We start from the raw sequence: 22,289 nt of genomic DNA, 5'->3' as shown, positions 1-22,289 counted from the left end.
CCACAGCCCGTCCCAGCTCGTCCCAGACCACCACAGCCCACCACAGCCCGTAACAGCCCACCACAGCAAGTACCAGCCCGTCCCAGCCCACCACGGCCCGTCTCAGCTTACCACAGCCCACCACAGACCGTCCCAGCCCACCACAGCCCGTCCCAGCCCACCACAGCCCGTCTCAGCCCACCACAGCCTGTCCCAGCCTGTCCCAGCTCGTCCAAGCCTGTCCCAGACCCCCAGAGACCGTCGCAGCCCACCACAGCCCGTCACAGCCCGTCCCAGCTCTCCACAACCCACCGCAGCCCGTCCCAGCCCACCACAGCCCGTCCCTGCCCACCACAGCCCACTACGGCCCACCACAGCCCGTCCCAACCCACCACAGCCCGTCCCAGCCCACCACAGCCCGTCCCAGCCCACCACAGCCCGTCCCAGCTCGTCCCAGACCACCACAGCCTCTCACAGCACACCACAGCCCGTAACAGCCCACCACAGCAAGTACCAGCCCGTCCCAGCCCACCAGGGCCCGTCTCAGCCCACCACGACCCGTCTCAGACCACCACGGCCTGTCTCAGCTCACCACAACCCGTCCCAGACGACCACAGCCCGTCCCAGCCCACCACAGCCCACCACAGCCCGTCCCAGCCCACCACAGTCCGTCCCAGCCCACCACAGCCCGTCCCAGCCCACCAGAGCCTGTCCCAGCCTGTTTCAGCCCACCACAGCTAACCACGGCCTGTCCCGGCCCACCACGGCCAACCACGGTCCACCATGGCCCACCAGAGCACACCACGGTCCACCACGGCCCTTCCCAGTCCACCACAGCCCACCACAGCCTGTCCCAGCCCACCACGGCCCGTCCCAGCCCACCACGGCCCGTCGCAGCCCACCACGGCCCGTCCCAGCCCACCACGGCCCGTCCCAGCCCACCACGGCCCGTCCCAGCCCACCACGGCCCATCACAGCCCACCACGGCTCGTCCCAGCCCACCACGGCCCGTCCCAGCCCACCACGGCCCATCACAGCCCACCACAGTTCACCACAGCCCGTCCTAGCCCAGCACGGCCCGTCCCAGCCCACCACGGACCACCACGGCCCATCTCAGCCCAGCACAGCCTGTCCAAGCCCAGCACAGCCCTCCACAACCCTCCACAGCCCGTCCCAACCCTCCACAGCTCATCCCAGCCTACCACAGCCCGTCGCAGCCCAACACAGCTTATCCCAGCCCACCGCAACCCGTCCCAGCCCACCGCAACCCGTCCCAGCCCACCACAGCCCACCACAGGTCACCAAAGCCCACCACCGGTCACCACAGCCCACCAACGGTCACCACAGCTCACCACCGGTCACCACAGCCTGTTTCAGCCCACCACGGCAAACCACGGCCCGTCCCAGCCCACCACGGCCCGCCATGGCCCACCACAGCTCGTCCCAGATAAACACGGCACACCACAGCCCACCACGGCCCGTCCCGGCCCACCACAGCCCATCCCAGCACACCACAGCCCACCACAGCCCATCACAGCCCACCACAGCCCGTCCCAGCACACCACAGCCCACCACAGACTGTCCCAGCCCACCACAGACCGTCCCAGCCCACCACAGCCTCTCACAGCCCACCACAGCCCGTCCCAGCCCACCACTGCCCGTCCCAGCCCACCACTGCCCGTCCCAGCCCGTCCCAGCCCACCACAGCCCACCACAGCCCACCACAGGCCACCGCAGGCCATCCCAGCCCAAAACAGACGGTGTCAGCCAACCACAGCCCGTCGAGCCCACCACAGCCCGTCCCAGCCCTCCACAGCCCGTCCCAGCCCTCCACAGCCCACCACAGCCCGTCCCAGGTCACTACAGCCCGTCCCAGCCTACAACAGCCCACCACGGCTCACCACGGCCCACTACGGCCCACCACGGCCAATGACGGCCCGCCACAGCCCGCCACAGACTGTCCCGGCCTGCCAAAGCCCATCCCAGCACACCACAGCCCGACCCAGCCCACCACAGCCTGTCACAGCCCACCACAGCCCGTCCCAGCCGACCACAGCCCGTCCAAGCCCACCACAGCCCGTCCCAGCCCACCACAGCCCGTCCCAGCCCACCACAGCACACCACAGCCCACCACAGCCCGTCCCAGCCCACCACAGCCCGTCCCAGCCCACCACAGGCCACTACAGCAAACCACAGCCTACCGCAGACCACCACAGCCCGTCTCAGCCCACCACAGCCCACCACAACTTGTCCCAGCCCTCCACAGCCCTTTTCAGCCCACCACAGCCCATCCCAGCCAACCACAGCCCATCCCAGCCCACCACAGCCCGTCCCAGCACTTCCCAGCCCACCACAGCGCGTCCCAGCCCACCACGGCCTGTTCCAGCCCACCAGAGACCGTCCCAGTCCACCAGAGCCCGTCCCAAGCTACCACAGCTTCTCCCGGCCCACCATAGCCCGTCCCAGCACACCACAGCCCGTCCCAGCCCACCACGGCCCGTTCCAACTCACCAGAGCACGTCTCAGCCCACCACAGCCTGACCCAGCCTGTCCCAGCCCACCACAGCCCGTCCCAGCCTGTCCCAGCTCACCACATCCCACCACAGCCCGACCCAGCCCACCACAGCCCGTCCCAACCCACCACAGCTCACCACGGCCCGTCCCAGCCCACAACAGCCCACCACAACCCACCACAGCCCGTCCCAGCCCACCACGACCCGTCCCAGCCCACCACGGCCCGTCCCAGCCCACCACGACCCGTCCCAGCCCACCACGGCCCGTCCCAGCCCGTCCCAGCCCACCACAGCCCGACCCAGCCCACCACGGCCCATCCCAGCCCACCACAGCCCGTCCCAGCCCACCACAGCCCTTCCCAGCCCACCACAGCCCATCCCAGCACACCACAGCCTACCATAGCACGTACCGGCCCACCACAGCCCGTCCCAGCCCACCACAGCCCATCCCAGCACACCACAGCCCGTCCCAGCCCACCACAGCGCGTCCATGCCCACCACAGCGCGTCCCAGCCCACCACAGAGCGTCCCAGACCACCACAGCCCGTCCCAGCCCACCACAGCCCGTCCCAGCCCACCACAGCGCGTCCCAGCCCACCACAGCGCGTCCCAGCCCACCACAGCACGTCCCAGCCCACCACAGCCCGTCCCAGCACACCACAGCCTACAACAGCACGTCTCGGCCCACCAAAGCCTGTCCCAGCCAACTACGGTCCACCACGGCCCGTCCAGGCCCACCGTGGTCCGTCCCGGCCCACCGTGGCCCACCTCAGCCCACCACAGTCCGTCCCAGCCCACCACAGCCCGTCCCAGCCCACCACAGCCCGTCCCAGCCCGTCCCAGCTCGTCCCAGCCCACCACAGGCCTTCCCAGCCCCTTCCAGACCCCCAGAGCCGGCCCAGCCCGTTTCAGCCCGTCCCAGACCGTCTCAGCTCACCACACCCCACCACAGCTAGTCCCAGCCCACCACGGCCTGTTCCAGCCCACCACAACCCGTCCCAACCTACCACAGCTTGTCCCGGCTCACCATAGCCCGTCCCAGCCCACCACAACCCGTCCCAGCCCACTGCGGCCCGTCCCAGCCCACCACAACCTGTCCCAGCCCACAACGGCCCACCACAGCCCACCACAGCCCGTCCCAGCCCACCACAATTCGTCCCAGTGCACCACAGCGCGTCCCAGCCCACCACAGCCCGTCCCAGCCTACCACAGCCCGTCCCGGCACACCACAGCCCGTCCCGGCACACCACAGCTCGTCCCGTCCCACCACAGCCCGTCCCGGCACACCACAGCCTACCACAGCCCGTCCCAGCCCACCACAGCCCGTCCCAGCCCACCACAGGCCACTACAGCACACCACAGGCTACCGTAGACCACCACAGCCCGTCGCAGCCCACCACAGCCTGTCCCGTCCCACCACAGCCCACCACAGCCCGTCCCAGCCCGCCACAGCCCGTCCCAGCCCACCACAGGCCACTACAGCACACCACAGGCTACCGTAGACCACCACAGCCCGTCCCAGCCCACCACAGCCTGTCCCGTCCCACCACAGCCCACCACAGCCCGTCCCAGCCCGCCACAGCCCGTCCCAGCCCACCACAGCCCACCATAGCCCAATACAGCCCACCACAGCCCGTCCCAGCCCATCTCAGCTCACCACAATTCACCACAACCCGTCCAAGCCCACCACAGCCCATTACAGCTCGTTCCAGCCCTTTCCAGCCCAGCAGAGCCCGTTCCAGCCCACCAGAGCCCACCAAAGCCCATCCCTGCCCAACACAGCCCGTCCCCGCTCACCACAGCCCGTCCCAGGCCACCACAGCCCTTCCCTGCTCACCACAGCCTGTCCCCGCCCACCACAACTTGACCCGGCCCACTACAGCCCGGCCCGGCCCACCACGGCCCGTCACGGCCAACCAAGGCCAGTCCTGGCCCACCACGGCCCGTCCCAGCCCACCACAGCTTGTCCCAGCCCACCACGTCCGACCACAGCCCACCACGGCCCACCACAACCCACCACGGCTTACCACAGCCCACCACAGTTCACCACGGCACACCACGGCACGTCATAGCCCACCACAGCGCGTCCCAGCCCACCACAGCCCGTCCCAGCCTACCACAGCCCGTCCTGTCCCACCACAGCCCGTCCCGGCACACCACAGCTCGTCCCGTCCCACCACAGCCCGTCCCGGCACACCACAGCCTACCACAGCCCGTCCCAGCCCACCACAGCCCGTCCCAGCCCACCACAGGCCACTACAGCACACCACAGGCTACCGTAGACCACCACAGCCCGTCGCAGCCCACCACAGCCTGTCCCGTCCCACCACAGCCCACCACAGCCCGTCCCAGCCCGCCACAGCCCGTCCCAGCCCACCACAGGCCACTACAGCACACCACAGGCTACCGTAGACCACCACAGCCCGTCCCAGCCCACCACAGCCTGTCCCGTCCCACCACAGCCCACCACAGCCCGTCCCAGCCCGCCACAGCCCGTCCCAGCCCACCACAGCCCACCATAGCCCAATACAGCCCACCACAGCCCGTCCCAGCCCATCTCAGCTCACCACAATTCACCACAACCCGTCCAAGCCCACCACAGCCCATTACAGCTCGTTCCAGCCCGTTCCAGCCCAGCAGAGCCCGTTCCAGCCCACCAGAGCCCACCAAAGCCCGTCCCCGCCCAACACAGCCCGTCCCCGCTCACCACAGCCCGTCCCAGGCCACCACAGCCCTTCCCTGCTCACCACAGCCTGTCCCCGCCCACCACAACTTGACCCGGCCCACTACAGCCCGGCCCGGCCCACCACGGCCCGTCACGGCCAACCAAGGCCAGTCCTGGCCCACCACGGCCCGTCCCAGCCCACCACAGCTTGTCCCAGCTCACCACGTCCGACCACAGCCCACCACGGCCCACCACAACCCACCACGGCTTACCACAGCCCACCACAGTTCACCACGGCACACCACGGCACGTCATAGCCCACCACAGCCTGTCCCAGCCCACCACGGCCCACCACAGCCTACCACGGCCCACCGCATCCCGTCCCAGCCCACCACAGCCCGTCCCAGCCCACCACAGCCCGTTCCAGCCCACCACAGCCCGTCCCAGCCCGTCACAGCTCGTCCCAGACCATCACGGCCCGTCCCAGCCCACCACGGCCCGTCCCTGATTACCACAGCCCGTCCCGGCCCATCACGGCCAGTCCCGGCCCACCACGGCCCGTCCCGGCCCACCAAGGCCCATCCCAGCCCACCACGGCCCATCCCAGCACACCACGGCCCGTCCCAGCCCACCACGGCCCACCACGACAGATCTCAACCCACCACAGCCTGTCCAAGCCCACCACAGCCCTCCACAGCTCTCCACAGCCCGTCCCAACCCACCACAGACTGTCTCAGCTCATCACAACCCAACACAGCGCACCAGAGCCCGTCCCAACCCACCACAGCCCGGCCCAGCCCACCACATCGTGTCCCAACTCACCACAGCCTGTCCCAGGCCACCACAACCCACCACAGCCAAACACGGCCCACCACAGCCCGTCCCAGCCCACCACAGCTTGTCCCAGCCCACCACAGGACACTACAGCACACCACAGCCTACCGCAGACCACCACATCCCGTCCCAGCCCACCACAGCCCGTCCCAGCCCTCCACAGCCCACCTCAGCCCACCACAGCCCGTCCCAGCCCACCACAGCCCGTCCCAGCACACCACAGCCTACAACAGCACGTCCCGGCCCACCAAAGCCCGTCCCAGCCCACTACGGTCCACCACGGCCTGTCCAGGCCCATCACCGCCCGTCCCGGCCCACCATGGTCCGTCCCGGCCCACCGTGGCCCACCTCAGCCCACCACAGCCAGTCCCAGCCCACCACTGCCCGTCCCAGCCCACCACAGCCCGTCCCAGCCCGTCCCAGCTCGTCCCAGCCCACCACAGGCCTTCCCAGCCCCTCCCAGACCCCCAGAGCCGGCCCAGCCCGTTTCAGCCCCTCCCAGACCGTCTCAGCTCACCACACCCCACCACAGCCCATCCCAGCCCACCACGGCCTGTTCCAGCCCAGCAGAGGCCGTTCCAGTCCACCACAATTCGTCCCAGTGCACCACAGCGCGTCCCAGCCCACCACAGCCCGTCCCAGCCTACCACAGCCCGTCCCGGCACACCACAGCCCGTGCCGGCACACCACAGCCCGTCCCGGCACACCACAGCCCGTCCCGGCACACCACAGCCCGTCCCGTCCCACCACAGCCCGTCCCGGCACACCACAGCCCATCCCGGCCCACCAGAGCCCGTCTCAGCACACCACAGCCGGTCCCGGCTCACCACAGCCCGTCCCGTCCCACCACAGCCTACCACAGCCCGTCCCAGCCCACCACAGCCCGTCCCAGCCCACCACAGGCCACTACAGCACACCACAGGCTACCGTAGACCACCACAGCCCGTCCCAGCCCACCACAACCCGTCCCGTCCCACCGCGGCCCACCACAGCCCGTCCCAGCCCGCCACAGCCCGTCCCAGCCCACCACAGCCCACCATAGCCCAATACAGCCCACCACAGCCCGTCCCAGCCCATCTCAGCTCACCACAACCCACCACAACCCGTCCAAGCCCACCACAGCCCATTACAGCTCGTTCCAGCCCGTTCCAGCCCAGCAGAGCCCGTTCCAGCCCACCAGAGCCCACCAAAGCCCGTCCCCGCCCAACACAGCCCGTCCCCGCTCACCACAGCCCGTCCCAGGCCACCACAGCCCTTCCCTGCTCACCACAGCCTGTCCCCGCCCACCACAACTTGACCCGGCCCACTACAGCCCGGCGCGGCCCACCACGGCCCGTCACGGCCAACCAAGGCCAGTCCTGGCCCACCACGGCCCGTCCTAGCCCACCACAGCTTGTCCCAGCCCACCACGTCCGACCACAGCCCACCACGGCCCACCACAACCCACCACGGCTTACCACAGCCCACCACAGTTCACCACGGCACACCACAGCACGTCATAGCCCACCACAGCCTGTCCCAGCCCACCACGGCCCACCACAGCCCACCACGGCCCACCGCATCCCGTCCCAGCCCTCCACAGCCCGTCCCAGCCCACCACAGCCCGTTCCAGCCCACCACAGCGCGTCCCAGCCCACCACAGCGCGTCCCAGCCCACCACAGCCCGTCCCAGACCTTCCCAGACCACCACAGCGCGTCCCAGCCCACCCTAGCCCGTCCCAGCCCACCACAGCGCGTCCCAGCCCACCACAGCCCGTCCCAGCCCACCACAGCGCGTCCTAGCCCACCACAGCCCGTCCCAGCACACCACAGCCTACAACAGCACGTCCCGGCCCACCAAAGCCCGTCCCAGCCCACTACGGTCCACCACGGCCCGTCCAGGCCCATCACCTCCCGTCCCGGCCCACCATGGTCCGTCCCGGCCCACCGCGGCCCACCTCAGCCCACCACAGCCAGTCCCAGCCCACCACAGCCCGTCCCAGCCCACCACAGCCCGTCCCAGCCCACCACAGCCCGTCCCAGCCCACCACAGCGCGTCCCAGCCCACCACAGCCCGTCCCAGCACACCACAGCCTACAACAGCACGTCCCGGCCCACCAAAGCCCGTCCCAGCCCACTACGGTCCACCACGGCCCGTCCAGGCCCATCACCGCCCGTCCCGGCCCACCATGGTCCGTCCCGGCCCACCGCGGCCCACCTCAGCCCACCACAGCCAGTCCCAGCCCACCACTGCCCGTCCCAGCCCACCACTGCCCGTCCCAGCCCGTCCCAGCTCGTCCCAGCCCACCACAGGCCTTCCCAGCCCCTCCCAGACCCCCAGAGCCGGCCCAGCCCGTTTCAGCCCCTCCCAGACCGTCTCAGATCACCACACCCCACCACAGCCCATCCCAGCCCACCACGGCCTGTTCCAGCCCAGCAGAGGCCGTTCCAGTCCACCAGAGCCCGTCCCAACCTACCACAGCTTGTCCCGGCCCACCATAGCCCGTTCCAGCCCACCACAGCCCGTCCCAGCCCACTGCGACCCGTCCCAGCCCACCACAGCCCGTCTTAGCCAGACCCAGCCCCCCACAGCCCGTCCCAACCCACCACAGTTCACCACGGTCCGTCCCAGCCCACAACGGCCCACCACGGCTCACCACAGCCCGTCCCAGCCCACCACAATTCTTCCCAGTGCACCACAGAGCGTCCCAGCCCACCACAGCCCGTCCCGGCACACCACAGCCCGTCCCGGCACACCACAGCCTACCACAGCCCGTCCCGTCCCAACACAGCCCGTCCCGTCCCACCACAGCCCGTCCCGTCCCACCACAGCCCGTCCCATCCCACCACAGCCCGTCCCAGCCCACCACAGCCCGTCTCAGCACACCACAGCTCGTCTCAGCACACCACAGCCCGTCCCGTCCCACCACAGCCCGTCCCAGCCCACCACAGGCCACTACAGCACACCACAGGCTACCGTAGACCACCACAGCCCGTCCCAGCCCACCACAGCCCGTCCCGTCCCACCACAGCCCACCACAGCCCGTCCCAGCCTGCCACAGCCCGTCCCAGCCCGCCACAGCCCAATACAGCCCACCACAGCCCAAAACAGCCCGCCACAGCCCGTCTCAGCTCACCACAACCCACCACAGCCCGTCCCAGCCCGTCCCAGGCGACCACAGCCCTTCCCTGCTCACCACAGCCCGTCCCCGCCCACCACAACTTGTCCCCGCCCACTACAGCCCGTCCCGGCCCACCACGGCCCGTCCCAGGCCACCACAGCCCTTCCCTGCTCACCACAGCCTGTCCCCGCCCACCACAACTTGTCCCTGCCCACTGCAGCCCGGCCCGGCATGGCCAACCAAGGCTGGTCCTGGCCCACCACAGCCCGTCCCAGCCCTTCCCAGCCCACCGCAGCGCGTCCCAGCCCACCACAGCGCGTCCCAGCACACCACAGCGCGTCCCAGCCCACCACAGCCCGTCCCAGCCCACCACAGCCCGTCCCAGCCCACCACAGCCCGTCCCAGCCCGTCCCAGCTCGTCCCAGCCCACCACAGGCCTTCCCAGCCCCTCCCAGACCCCCAGAGCCGGCCCATCCCGTTTCAGCCCCTCCCAGACCGTCTCAGCTCACCACACCCCACCACAGCCCATCCCAGCCCACCACGGCGTGTTCCAGCCCACCAGAGCCCGTCCCAGTCCACCAGAGCCCGTCCCAACCTACCACAGCTTGTCCCGGCCCACCATAGCCCATCCCGGCCCACCACAGCCCGTCCCGGCCCACCACAGCCCGTCTCAGCACACCACAACCTATCCTGGCTCACCGCAGCCCGTCCCGTCCAACCACAGCCCACCACAGCCCGTCCCAGCCCACCACAGCCCGTCCCAGCCCACCACAGGCCACTACAGCACACCACAGGCTACCGTAGACCACCACAGCCCGTCCCAGCCCACCACAGCCTGTCCCGTCCCACCACAGCCCACCACAGCCCGTCCCAGCACGTCCCAGCCCACCACAGGCCACTACAGCACACCACAGGCTACCGTAGACCACCACAGCCCGTCCCAGCCCACCACAGCCTGTCCCGTCCCACCACAACCCACCACAGCCTGTCCAAGCCCACCACAGCCCATTACAGCTTACCACAGCCCGTCCCAGCCTACCAGAGCCCGTTCCAGCCCACCAGAGCCCACCAAAGCCCGTCCCCGCTCACCACAGCCCGTCCCAGCCCGTCCCAGGCCACCACAGCCCTTCCCTGCTCACCACAGCCTGTCCCCGCCCACCACAACTTGTCCCCGCCCACTACAGCCCGGCCCGGCCCACCACGGCCCACCACAACCCACCACGGCTTACCACAGCCCACCACAGTTCACCACGGCACACCACGGCACGTCATAGCCCACCACAGCCTGTCCCAGCCCACCACGGCCCACCGCATCCCGTTCCAGCCCACCACAGCCCGTCCCAGCCCACCACAGCCCGTCCCAGCCCTCCACAGCCCGTCTCAGCCCACCACAGCCCACCACGGCCCGTCCCAGCCCACCACAGCTTGTCCCAGCCCACCACAGCCTACCCCAGCACACCACAGCCCGTCCCAGCCCTTCCCAGCCCGTCCCAGCCCGTCCCAGCCCACCACAGCCCGTCCCAGCCCACCACAGCCCGTCCCAGCCCACCACAGCCCATCCCAGCACACCACAGCCTACCACAGCACGTCCCGGCCCACCAGAGCCAGTCCCAGCCCACCACAGCCCATCCCAGCCAACCACAGCCCGTCCCAGCCCACCACAGCCCGTCCCAGCCCTTCCCAGCCCACCACAGCACGTCCCAGCCCACCACAGCGCATCCCAGCCCACCACAGCCCTTCCCAGCCCACCACAGCGCATCCCAGCCCACCACAGCCCACCACAGCCCGTCCCAGCCCACCAGAGCCCGTCCCAGCCCACCACAGCCCGTCCCAGACCACCACAGCCCACCACAGCTTGTCCCAGCCCACCACAGTCCGTCCCAGCCCACCACAGCCCGTCCCAGGACACCACAGCCCACCAAAGCCCGTCCCCGCTCACAACACCCCGTCCCCGCCCACCACAGCCCGTCCCTGCCCACCACAACTTGTCCCCGCCCACAACAACTTGTCCCCACCCACTACGGCCCTTCCCGGCCCGTCCCAGCCAACCAAGACCGGTCCCGGCCCACCATGGCACGTCCCAAAACACCACGGCCCAGCCCAGCCCACCACAACCCACCACAGCCCATTACAGCTTACCACAGCCCGTCCCAACCCACCACAGCCTGTTCCAGCCCACCACAGACCGTGCCCACCCACCACAGCACACCCAAGCCCGTCCCAGCCCACCACAACCCGTCCCAGCCCACCACAACCCGTCACCACCCACCACAGCCCGTCCAAGGCGTCCCAGCCCGTCCCAGCCCATCTCAGCCCGTCCCAGCCCACCAGAACTCGTCCCAGCCCACCACAGCTCGTCCCAGCCCACCACAGCCCGTCCCAGCCCACCAAAGCCCGTTCCAGCCCGTCCCAGCCCACCAAAGCCCGTCCCCGCCCACCAAAGCCCGTCCCCGCCCACCACAACCCGTCACCGCCCACCAAAACCCGTCCAAGGCGTCCCAACCCGTCCCAGCCCATGTCAGCCCATCCCAGCCCACCACAACTCGTCCCAGCCCACCACAGCCCGTCCCAGCCTGTCCCAGTCCATTGCGGCCCACCACATCCCGTCCCAGCCCGTCCCATCCCACCATAGACCACCACAGCTCGTCCCAGCCCACCACAGCCCACCACAGCCCGTCCCAGCCCGTCCCAGCCCACCACAGCCCGTCCCAGCCCGTCCCAGGCCACCACAGCCCTTCCCTGCTCACCACAGCCTGTCCCCGCCCACCACAACTTGTCCCCGCCCACTACAGCCCGGCCCGGCCCACCACGGCCCACCACAACCCACCACGGCTTACCACAGCCCACCACAGTTCACCACGGCACACCACGGCACGTCATAGCCCACCACAGCCTGTCCCAGCCCACCACTGCCCACCGCATCCCGTCCCAGCCCACCACAGCCCGTCCCAGCCCACCACAGCCCGTCCCAGCCCTCCACAGCCCGTCTCAGCCCACCACAGCCCACCACAGCTTGTCCCAGCCCACCACAGTCCGTCCCAGCCCACCACAGCCTACCCCAGCACACCACAGCCCGTCCCAGCCCTTCCCAGCCCGTCCCAGCCCGTCCCAGCCCGTCCCAGCCCACCACAGCCCGTCCCAGCCCACCACAGCCCATCCCAGCCCACCACAGCCTACCACAGCACGTCCCGGCCCACCAGAGCCAGTCCCAGCCCACCACAGCCCATCCCAGCCAACCACAGCCCGTCCCAGCCCACCACAGCCCGTCCCAGCCCTTCCCAGCCCACCACAGCACGTCCCAGCCCACCACAGCGCATCCCAGCCCACCACAGCCCTTCCCAGCCCACCACAGCGCATCCCAGCCCACCACAGCCCACCACAGCTTGTCCCAGCCCACCAGAGCCCGTCCCAGCCCACCACAGCCCGTCCCAGACCACCACAGCCCACCACAGCTTGTCCCAGCCCACCACAGTCCGTCCCAGCCCACCACACCCCGTCCCAGGACACCACAGTCCGTCCCAGCCCACCACAGCCCGTCCCAGCCCACCACAGCCCACCAAAGCCCGTCCCCGCTCACAACACCCCGTCCCCGCCCACCACAGCCCGTCCCTGCCCACCACAACTTGTCCCCGCCCACAACAACTTGTCCCCACCCACTACGGCCCTTCCCGGCCCGTCCCAGCCAACCAAGACCGGTCCCGGCCCACCATGGCACGTCCCAAAACACCACGGCCCAGCCCAGCCCACCACAACCCACCACAGCCCATTACAGCTTACCACAGCCCGTCCCAACCCACCACAGCCTGTTCCAGCCCACCACAGACCGTGCCCGCCCACCACAGCACACCCAAGCCCATCCCAGCCCACCACAACCCGTCCCAGCCCACCACAACCCGTCACCACCCACCACAGCCCGTCCAAGGCGTCCCAGCCCGTCCCAGCCCATCTCAGCCCGTCCCAGCCCACCAGAACTCGTCCCAGCCCACCACAGCTCGTCCCAGCCCACCACAGCCCGTCCCAGCCCACCACAGCCCGTTCCAGCCCACCACAGCCCACCAAAGCCCGTCCCCGCCCACCAAAGCCCGTCCCCGCCCACCACAACCCGTCACCGCCCACCAAAACCTGTCCAAGGCGTCCCAACCCGTCCCAGCCCATGTCAGCCCAGCCCAGCCCACCACAACTCGTCCCAGCCCACCACAGCCCGTCCCAGCCTGTCCCAGTCCATTGCGGCCCACCACATCCCGTCCCAGCCCGTCCCATCCCACCATAGACCACCACAGCTCGTCCCAGCCCACCACAGCCCACCACAGCCCGTCCCAGCCCGTCCCAGCCCACCACAGCCCGTCCCAGCCCGTCCCAGGCCACCACAGCCCTTCCCTGCTCACCACAGCCTGTCCCCGCCCACCACAACTTGTCCCCGCCCACTACAGCCCGGCCCGGCCCACCACGGCCCACCACAACCCACCACGGCTTACCACAGCCCACCACAGTTCACCACGGCACACCACGGCACGTCATAGCCCACCACAGCCTGTCCCAGCCCACCACGGCCCACCGCATCCCGTCCCAGCCCACCACAGCCCGTCCCAGCCCACCACAGCCCGTCCCAGCCCTCCACAGCCCGTCTCAGCCCACCACAGCCCACCACAGCTTGTCCCAGCCCACCACAGTCCGTCCCAGCCCACCACAGCCTACCCCAGCACACCACAGCCCGTCCCAGCCCTTCCCAGCCCGTCCCAGCCCGTCCCAGCCCACCACAGCCCGTCCCAGCCCACCACAGCCCGTCCCAGCCCACCACAGCCCATCCCAGCACACCACAGCCTACCACAGCACGTCCCGGCCCACCAGAGCCAGTCCCAGCCCACCACAGCCCATCCCAGCCAACCACAGCCCGTCCCAGCCCACCACAGCCCGTCCCAGCCCTTCCCAGCCCACCACAGCACGTCCCAGCCCACCACAGCGCATCCCAGCCCACCACAGCCCTTCCCAGCCCACCACAGCGCATCCCAGCCCACCACAGCCCACCACAGCTTGTCCCAGCCCACCAGAGCCCGTCCCAGCCCACCACAGCCTGTCCCAGACCACCACAGCCCACCACAGCTTGTCCCAGCCCACCACAGTCCGTCCCAGCCCACCACAGCCCGTCCCAGGACACCACAGTCCGTCCCAGCCCACCACAGCCCGTCCCAGCCCACCACAGCCCACCAAAGCCCGTCCCCGCTCACAACACCCCGTCCCCGCCCACCACAGCCCGTCCCTGCCCACCACAACTTGTCCCCGCCCACAACAACTTGTCCCCACCCACTACGGCCCTTCCCGGCCCGTCCCAGCCAACCAAGACCGGTCCCGGCCCACCATGGCACGTCCCAAAACACCACGGCCCAGCCCAGCCCACCACAACCCACCACAGCCCATTACAGCTTACCACAGCCCGTCCCAACCCACCACAGCCTGTTCCAGCCCACCACAGACCGTGCCCGCCCACCACAGCACACCCAAGCCCGTCCCAGCCCACCACAACCCGTCCCAGCCCACCACAACCCGTCACCACCCACCACAGCCCGTCCAAGGCGTCCCAGCCCGTCCCAGCCCATCTCAGCCCGTCCCAGCCCACCAGAACTCGTCCCAGCCCACCACAGCTCGTCCCAGCCCACCACAGCCCGTCCCAGCCCACCAAAGCCCGTTCCAGGCCATCCCAGCCCACCAAAGCCCGTCCCCGCCCACCAAAGCCCGTCCCCGCCCACCACAACCCGTCACCGCCCACCAAAACCCGTCCAAGGCGTCCCAACCCGTCCCAGCCCATGTCAGCCCATCCCAGCCCACCACAACTCGTCCCAGCCCACCACAGCCCGTCCCAGCCTGTCCCAGTCCATTGCGGCCCACCACATCCCGTCCCAGCCCGTCCCATCCCACCATAGACCACCACAGCTCGTCCCAGCCCACCACAGCCCACCACAGCCCGTCCCAGCCCGTCCCAGCCCACCACAGCCCGTCCCAGCCCGTCCCAGGCCACCACAGCCCTTCCCTGCTCACCACAGCCTGTCCCCGCCCACCACAACTTGTCCCCGCCCACTACAGCCCGGCCCGGCCCACCACGGCCCACCACAACCCACCACGGCTTACCACAGCCCACCACAGTTCACCACGGCACACCACGGCACGTCATAGCCCACCACAGCCTGTCCCAGCCCACCACGGCCCACCGCATCCCGTCCCAGCCCACCACAGCCCGTCCCAGCCCACCACAGCCCGTCCCAGCCCTCCACAGCCCGTCTCAGCCCACCACAGCCCACCACAGCTTGTCCCAGCCCACCACAGTCCGTCCCAGCCCACCACAGCCTACCCCAGCACACCACAGCCCGTCCCAGCCCTTCCCAGCCCACCACAGCCCGTCCCAGCCCACCACAGCCCGTCCCAGCCCACCACAGCCCGTCCCAGCCCACCACAGCCCATCCCAGCACACCACAGCCTACCACAGCACGTCCCGGCCCACCAGAGCCAGTCCCAGCCCACCACAGCCCATCCCAGCCAACCACAGCCCATCCCAGCCCACCACAGCCCGTCCCAGCCCTTCTCAGCCCACCACAGCACGTCCCAGCCCACCACAGCGCATCCCAGCCCACCACAGCCCTTCCCAGCCCACCACAGCGCATCCCAGCCCACCACAGCCCACCACAGCTTGTCCCAGCCCACCAGAGCCCGTCCCAGCCCACCACAGCCCGTCCCAGACCACCACAGCCCACCACAGCTTGTCCCAGCCCACCACAGTCCGTCCCAGCCCACCACAGCCTACCCCAGCACACCACAGCCCGTCCCAGCCCTTCCCAGCCCGTCCCAGCCCGTCCCAGCCCACCACAGCCCGTCCCAGCCCACCACAGCCCATCCCAGCACACCACAGCCTACCACAGCACGTCCCGGCCCACCAGAGCCAGTCCCAGCCCACCACAGCCCATCCCAGCCAACCACAGCCCGTCCCAGCCCACCACAGCCCGTCCCAGCCCTTCCCAGCCCACCACAGCACGTCCCAGCCCACCACAGCGCATCCCAGCCCACCACAGCCCTTCCCAGCCCACCACAGCGCATCCCAGCCCACCACAGCCCACCACAGCTTGTCCCAGCCCACCAGAGCCCGTCCCAGCCCACCACAGCCCGTCCCAGACCACCACAGCCCACCACAGCTTGTCCCAGCCCACCACAGTCCGTCCCAGCCCACCACAGCCCGTCCCAGGACACCACAGCCCGTCCCCGCCCACCACAGCCCGTCCCCACCCACCACAGCCCGCCCCAGCCCACCATGGCTCACGACAGCCCACCACAGCCCACCACAGCCGGTTACAGCCTGTCCCAGCCCGTCCCGGCCCACCGCGGCCCGTCCCGGCCCACCTGTGTTAGGAACAGTATCTCACCTTCTTGATTTTGGCACCTCCTTTCACTATGATGTTCTTGTGGAACTGTTTGCAGATGGGGACAGAAATAGAAAAGCTGTTTTCAACCTAAGGGAGAAAGGAAGGGAGACATGAAGATTACACTGTCGTGGCAAGGGAGGCCCGACTTCAGGAGCTCTGATAAACGAGCTTTTGAAAACAGGCTTAGACCCAAGGAAGTTCTCTATACGAGGGACTTTTGTAAGACTAAACAAAGGCAAGGACGTTCCCCTATAGCCTTCCCATAACAGGTACTACCCCCTGCCTCCATTCAGCCAAAACAGCGCCGACAGCTCCCTCCTCTTGAGGTGTTTTAGCTCTACCCAAGCCAGTAGAGCTCTGCTTTGCCCCAGGGTTATCCAGGCACGTAGCAGGGAAGAGCAGGCAGAAGACCTCCTTACCAGGTCTGCCACCATCTTTTCCATCGCAGCCCACCACAGCCCGTCTCAGCTCACCACAGCCCTTCCCAGCCCTCCACACCCACCACAGCCCGTCCCAGCCCGTACCAGCCCACCACAGCCCGTCCCACCCCACCACGGCCCATCCCAGCCCCCCACGGCCCGTCCCGGCCCACCACGGCCCACCAGAGCCAGTCCCGGCCCATCCCAGCCCGTCCCGTCCCGTCCCGTCCCACCACAGCCCGTCCCGTCCCAGCCCACCACAACCCGTCCCGTCCCTTCCCAGCACAGCCCGTCCCAGCCTGTCCCGTCCCGTCCCAGCTCGTCCCGTCCCGTCCCAGGCCTTCCCAGCCCACCGCAGCCCGTCCCAGCCCGTCACAGCTCGTCCAAGCCCGTCCCAGCCCACCACGGCCCGTCCAAGCCCACCACAGACAACCACAGTTCATCCCAGCCCTCCACGGCCCGGCCCGGCCCGGCCCGCCACGGCCCGGCCCGGCTTGCCACAGCCCGTCCCGGCCCGCCACAGCCTGTCCCAGCCCACCACAGCCTGTCCCAGCCCACCACAGTCCGTTCCAGCCCACCACAGCTTGTCCCAGCCCGTCCCAGCCCACCACAGCCCGTTCCAGCCCACCACAGCCCACCAAAGCCCGTCCCCGCCCACCAAAGCCCGTCCCCGCCCACCACAACCCGTCACCGCCCACCAAAACCTGTCCAAGGCGTCCCAACCCGTCCCAGCCCATGTCAGCCCAGCCCAGCCCACCACAACTCGTCCCAGCCCACCACAGCCCGTCCCAGCCTGTCCCAGTCCATTGCGGCCCACCACATCCCGTCCCAGCCCGTCCCATCCCACCATAGACCACCACAGCTCGTCCCAGCCCACCACAGCCCACCACAGCCCGTCCCAGCCCGTCCCAGCCCACCACAGCCCGTCCCAGCCCACCACAGCCCGTCCCAGCCCTCCACAGCCCGTCTCAGCCCACCACAGCCCACCACAGCTTGTCCCAGCCCACCACAGTCCGTCCCAGCCCACCACAGCCTACCCCAGCACACCACAGCCCGTCCCAGCCCTTCCCAGCCCGTCCCAGCCCGTCCCAGCCCGTCCCAGCCCACCACAGCCCGTCCCAGCCCACCACAGCCCATCCCAGCCCACCACAGCCTACCACAGCACGTCCCGGCCCACCAGAGCCAGTCCCAGCCCACCACAGCCCATCCCAGCCAACCACAGCCCGTCCCAGCCCACCACAGCCCGTCCCAGCCCTTCCCAGCCCACCACAGCACGTCCCAGCCCACCACAGCGCATCCCAGCCCACCACAGCCCTTCCCAGCCCACCACAGCGCATCCCAGCCCACCACAGCCCACCACAGCTTGTCCCAGCCCACCAGAGCCCGTCCCAGCCCACCACAGCCCGTCCCAGACCACCACAGCCCACCACAGCTTGTCCCAGCCCACCACAGTCCGTCCCAGCCCACCACACCCCGTCCCAGGACACCACAGTCCGTCCCAGCCCACCACAGCCCGTCCCAGCCCACCACAGCCCACCAAAGCCCGTCCCCGCTCACAACACCCCGTCCCCGCCCACCACAGCCCGTCCCTGCCCACCACAACTTGTCCCCGCCCACAACAACTTGTCCCCACCCACTACGGCCCTTCCCGGCCCGTCCCAGCCAACCAAGACCGGTCCCGGCCCACCATGGCACGTCCCAAAACACCACGGCCCAGCCCAGCCCACCACAACCCACCACAGCCCATTACAGCTTACCACAGCCCGTCCCAACCCACCACAGCCTGTTCCAGCCCACCACAGACCGTGCCCGCCCACCACAGCACACCCAAGCCCATCCCAGCCCACCACAACCCGTCCCAGCCCACCACAACCCGTCACCACCCACCACAGCCCGTCCAAGGCGTCCCAGCCCGTCCCAGCCCATCTCAGCCCGTCCCAGCCCACCAGAACTCGTCCCAGCCCACCACAGCTCGTCCCAGCCCACCACAGCCCGTCCCAGCCCACCACAGCCCGTTCCAGCCCACCACAGCCCACCAAAGCCCGTCCCCGCCCACCAAAGCCCGTCCCCGCCCACCACAACCCGTCACCGCCCACCAAAACCTGTCCAAGGCGTCCCAACCCGTCCCAGCCCATGTCAGCCCAGCCCAGCCCACCACAACTCGTCCCAGCCCACCACAGCCCGTCCCAGCCTGTCCCAGTCCATTGCGGCCCACCACATCCCGTCCCAGCCCGTCCCATCCCACCATAGACCACCACAGCTCGTCCCAGCCCACCACAGCCCACCACAGCCCGTCCCAGCCCGTCCCAGCCCACCACAGCCCGTCCCAGCCCGTCCCAGGCCACCACAGCCCTTCCCTGCTCACCACAGCCTGTCCCCGCCCACCACAACTTGTCCCCGCCCACTACAGCCCGGCCCGGCCCACCACGGCCCACCACAACCCACCACGGCTTACCACAGCCCACCACAGTTCACCACGGCACACCACGGCACGTCATAGCCCACCACAGCCTGTCCCAGCCCACCACGGCCCACCGCATCCCGTCCCAGCCCACCACAGCCCGTCCCAGCCCACCACAGCCCGTCCCAGCCCTCCACAGCCCGTCTCAGCCCACCACAGCCCACCACAGCTTGTCCCAGCCCACCACAGTCCGTCCCAGCCCACCACAGCCTACCCCAGCACACCACAGCCCGTCCCAGCCCTTCCCAGCCCGTCCCAGCCCGTCCCAGCCCACCACAGCCCGTCCCAGCCCACCACAGCCCGTCCCAGCCCACCACAGCCCATCCCAGCACACCACAGCCTACCACAGCACGTCCCGGCCCACCAGAGCCAGTCCCAGCCCACCACAGCCCATCCCAGCCAACCACAGCCCGTCCCAGCCCACCACAGCCCGTCCCAGCCCTTCCCAGCCCACCACAGCACGTCCCAGCCCACCACAGCGCATCCCAGCCCACCACAGCCCTTCCCAGCCCACCACAGCGCATCCCAGCCCACCACAGCCCACCACAGCTTGTCCCAGCCCACCAGAGCCCGTCCCAGCCCACCACAGCCTGTCCCAGACCACCACAGCCCACCACAGCTTGTCCCAGCCCACCACAGTCCGTCCCAGCCCACCACAGCCCGTCCCAGGACACCACAGTCCGTCCCAGCCCACCACAGCCCGTCCCAGCCCACCACAGCCCACCAAAGCCCGTCCCCGCTCACAACACCCCGTCCCCGCCCACCACAGCCCGTCCCTGCCCACCACAACTTGTCCCCGCCCACAACAACTTGTCCCCACCCACTACGGCCCTTCCCGGCCCGTCCCAGCCAACCAAGACCGGTCCCGGCCCACCATGGCACGTCCCAAAACACCACGGCCCAGCCCAGCCCACCACAACCCACCACAGCCCATTACAGCTTACCACAGCCCGTCCCAACCCACCACAGCCTGTTCCAGCCCACCACAGACCGTGCCCGCCCACCACAGCACACCCAAGCCCGTCCCAGCCCACCACAACCCGTCCCAGCCCACCACAACCCGTCACCACCCACCACAGCCCGTCCAAGGCGTCCCAGCCCGTCCCAGCCCATCTCAGCCCGTCCCAGCCCACCAGAACTCGTCCCAGCCCACCACAGCTCGTCCCAGCCCACCACAGCCCGTCCCAGCCCACCAAAGCCCGTTCCAGGCCATCCCAGCCCACCAAAGCCCGTCCCCGCCCACCAAAGCCCGTCCCCGCCCACCACAACCCGTCACCGCCCACCAAAACCCGTCCAAGGCGTCCCAACCCGTCCCAGCCCATGTCAGCCCATCCCAGCCCACCACAACTCGTCCCAGCCCACCACAGCCCGTCCCAGCCTGTCCCAGTCCATTGCGGCCCACCACATCCCGTCCCAGCCCGTCCCATCCCACCATAGACCACCACAGCTCGTCCCAGCCCACCACAGCCCACCACAGCCCGTCCCAGCCCGTCCCAGCCCACCACAGCCCGTCCCAGCCCGTCCCAGGCCACCACAGCCCTTCCCTGCTCACCACAGCCTGTCCCCGCCCACCACAACTTGTCCCCGCCCACTACAGCCCGGCCCGGCCCACCACGGCCCACCACAACCCACCACGGCTTACCACAGCCCACCACAGTTCACCACGGCACACCACGGCACGTCATAGCCCACCACAGCCTGTCCCAGCCCACCACGGCCCACCGCATCCCGTCCCAGCCCACCACAGCCCGTCCCAGCCCACCACAGCCCGTCCCAGCCCTCCACAGCCCGTCTCAGCCCACCACAGCCCACCACAGCTTGTCCCAGCCCACCACAGTCCGTCCCAGCCCACCACAGCCTACCCCAGCACACCACAGCCCGTCCCAGCCCTTCCCAGCCCACCACAGCCCGTCCCAGCCCACCACAGCCCGTCCCAGCCCACCACAGCCCGTCCCAGCCCACCACAGCCCATCCCAGCACACCACAGCCTACCACAGCACGTCCCGGCCCACCAGAGCCAGTCCCAGCCCACCACAGCCCATCCCAGCCAACCACAGCCCATCCCAGCCCACCACAGCCCGTCCCAGCCCTTCTCAGCCCACCACAGCACGTCCCAGCCCACCACAGCGCATCCCAGCCCACCACAGCCCTTCCCAGCCCACCACAGCGCATCCCAGCCCACCACAGCCCACCACAGCTTGTCCCAGCCCACCAGAGCCCGTCCCAGCCCACCACAGCCCGTCCCAGACCACCACAGCCCACCACAGCTTGTCCCAGCCCACCACAGTCCGTCCCAGCCCACCACAGCCTACCCCAGCACACCACAGCCCGTCCCAGCCCTTCCCAGCCCGTCCCAGCCCGTCCCAGCCCACCACAGCCCGTCCCAGCCCACCACAGCCCATCCCAGCACACCACAGCCTACCACAGCACGTCCCGGCCCACCAGAGCCAGTCCCAGCCCACCACAGCCCATCCCAGCCAACCACAGCCCGTCCCAGCCCACCACAGCCCGTCCCAGCCCTTCCCAGCCCACCACAGCACGTCCCAGCCCACCACAGCGCATCCCAGCCCACCACAGCCCTTCCCAGCCCACCACAGCGCATCCCAGCCCACCACAGCCCACCACAGCTTGTCCCAGCCCACCAGAGCCCGTCCCAGCCCACCACAGCCCGTCCCAGACCACCACAGCCCACCACAGCTTGTCCCAGCCCACCACAGTCCGTCCCAGCCCACCACAGCCCGTCCCAGGACACCACAGCCCGTCCCCGCCCACCACAGCCCGTCCCCACCCACCACAGCCCGCCCCAGCCCACCATGGCTCACGACAGCCCACCACAGCCGGTTACAGCCTGTCCCAGCCCGTCCCGGCCCACCGCGGCCCGTCCCGGCCCACCTGTGTTAGGAACAGTATC

Source organism: Falco cherrug, unplaced genomic scaffold (genome assembly GCF_023634085.1).
Source record: "Falco cherrug isolate bFalChe1 unplaced genomic scaffold, bFalChe1.pri scaffold_32, whole genome shotgun sequence".
Lineage (NCBI taxonomy): Eukaryota > Metazoa > Chordata > Aves > Falconiformes > Falconidae > Falco > Falco cherrug.
Note: the sequence above shows the minus strand (reverse complement) of the source record.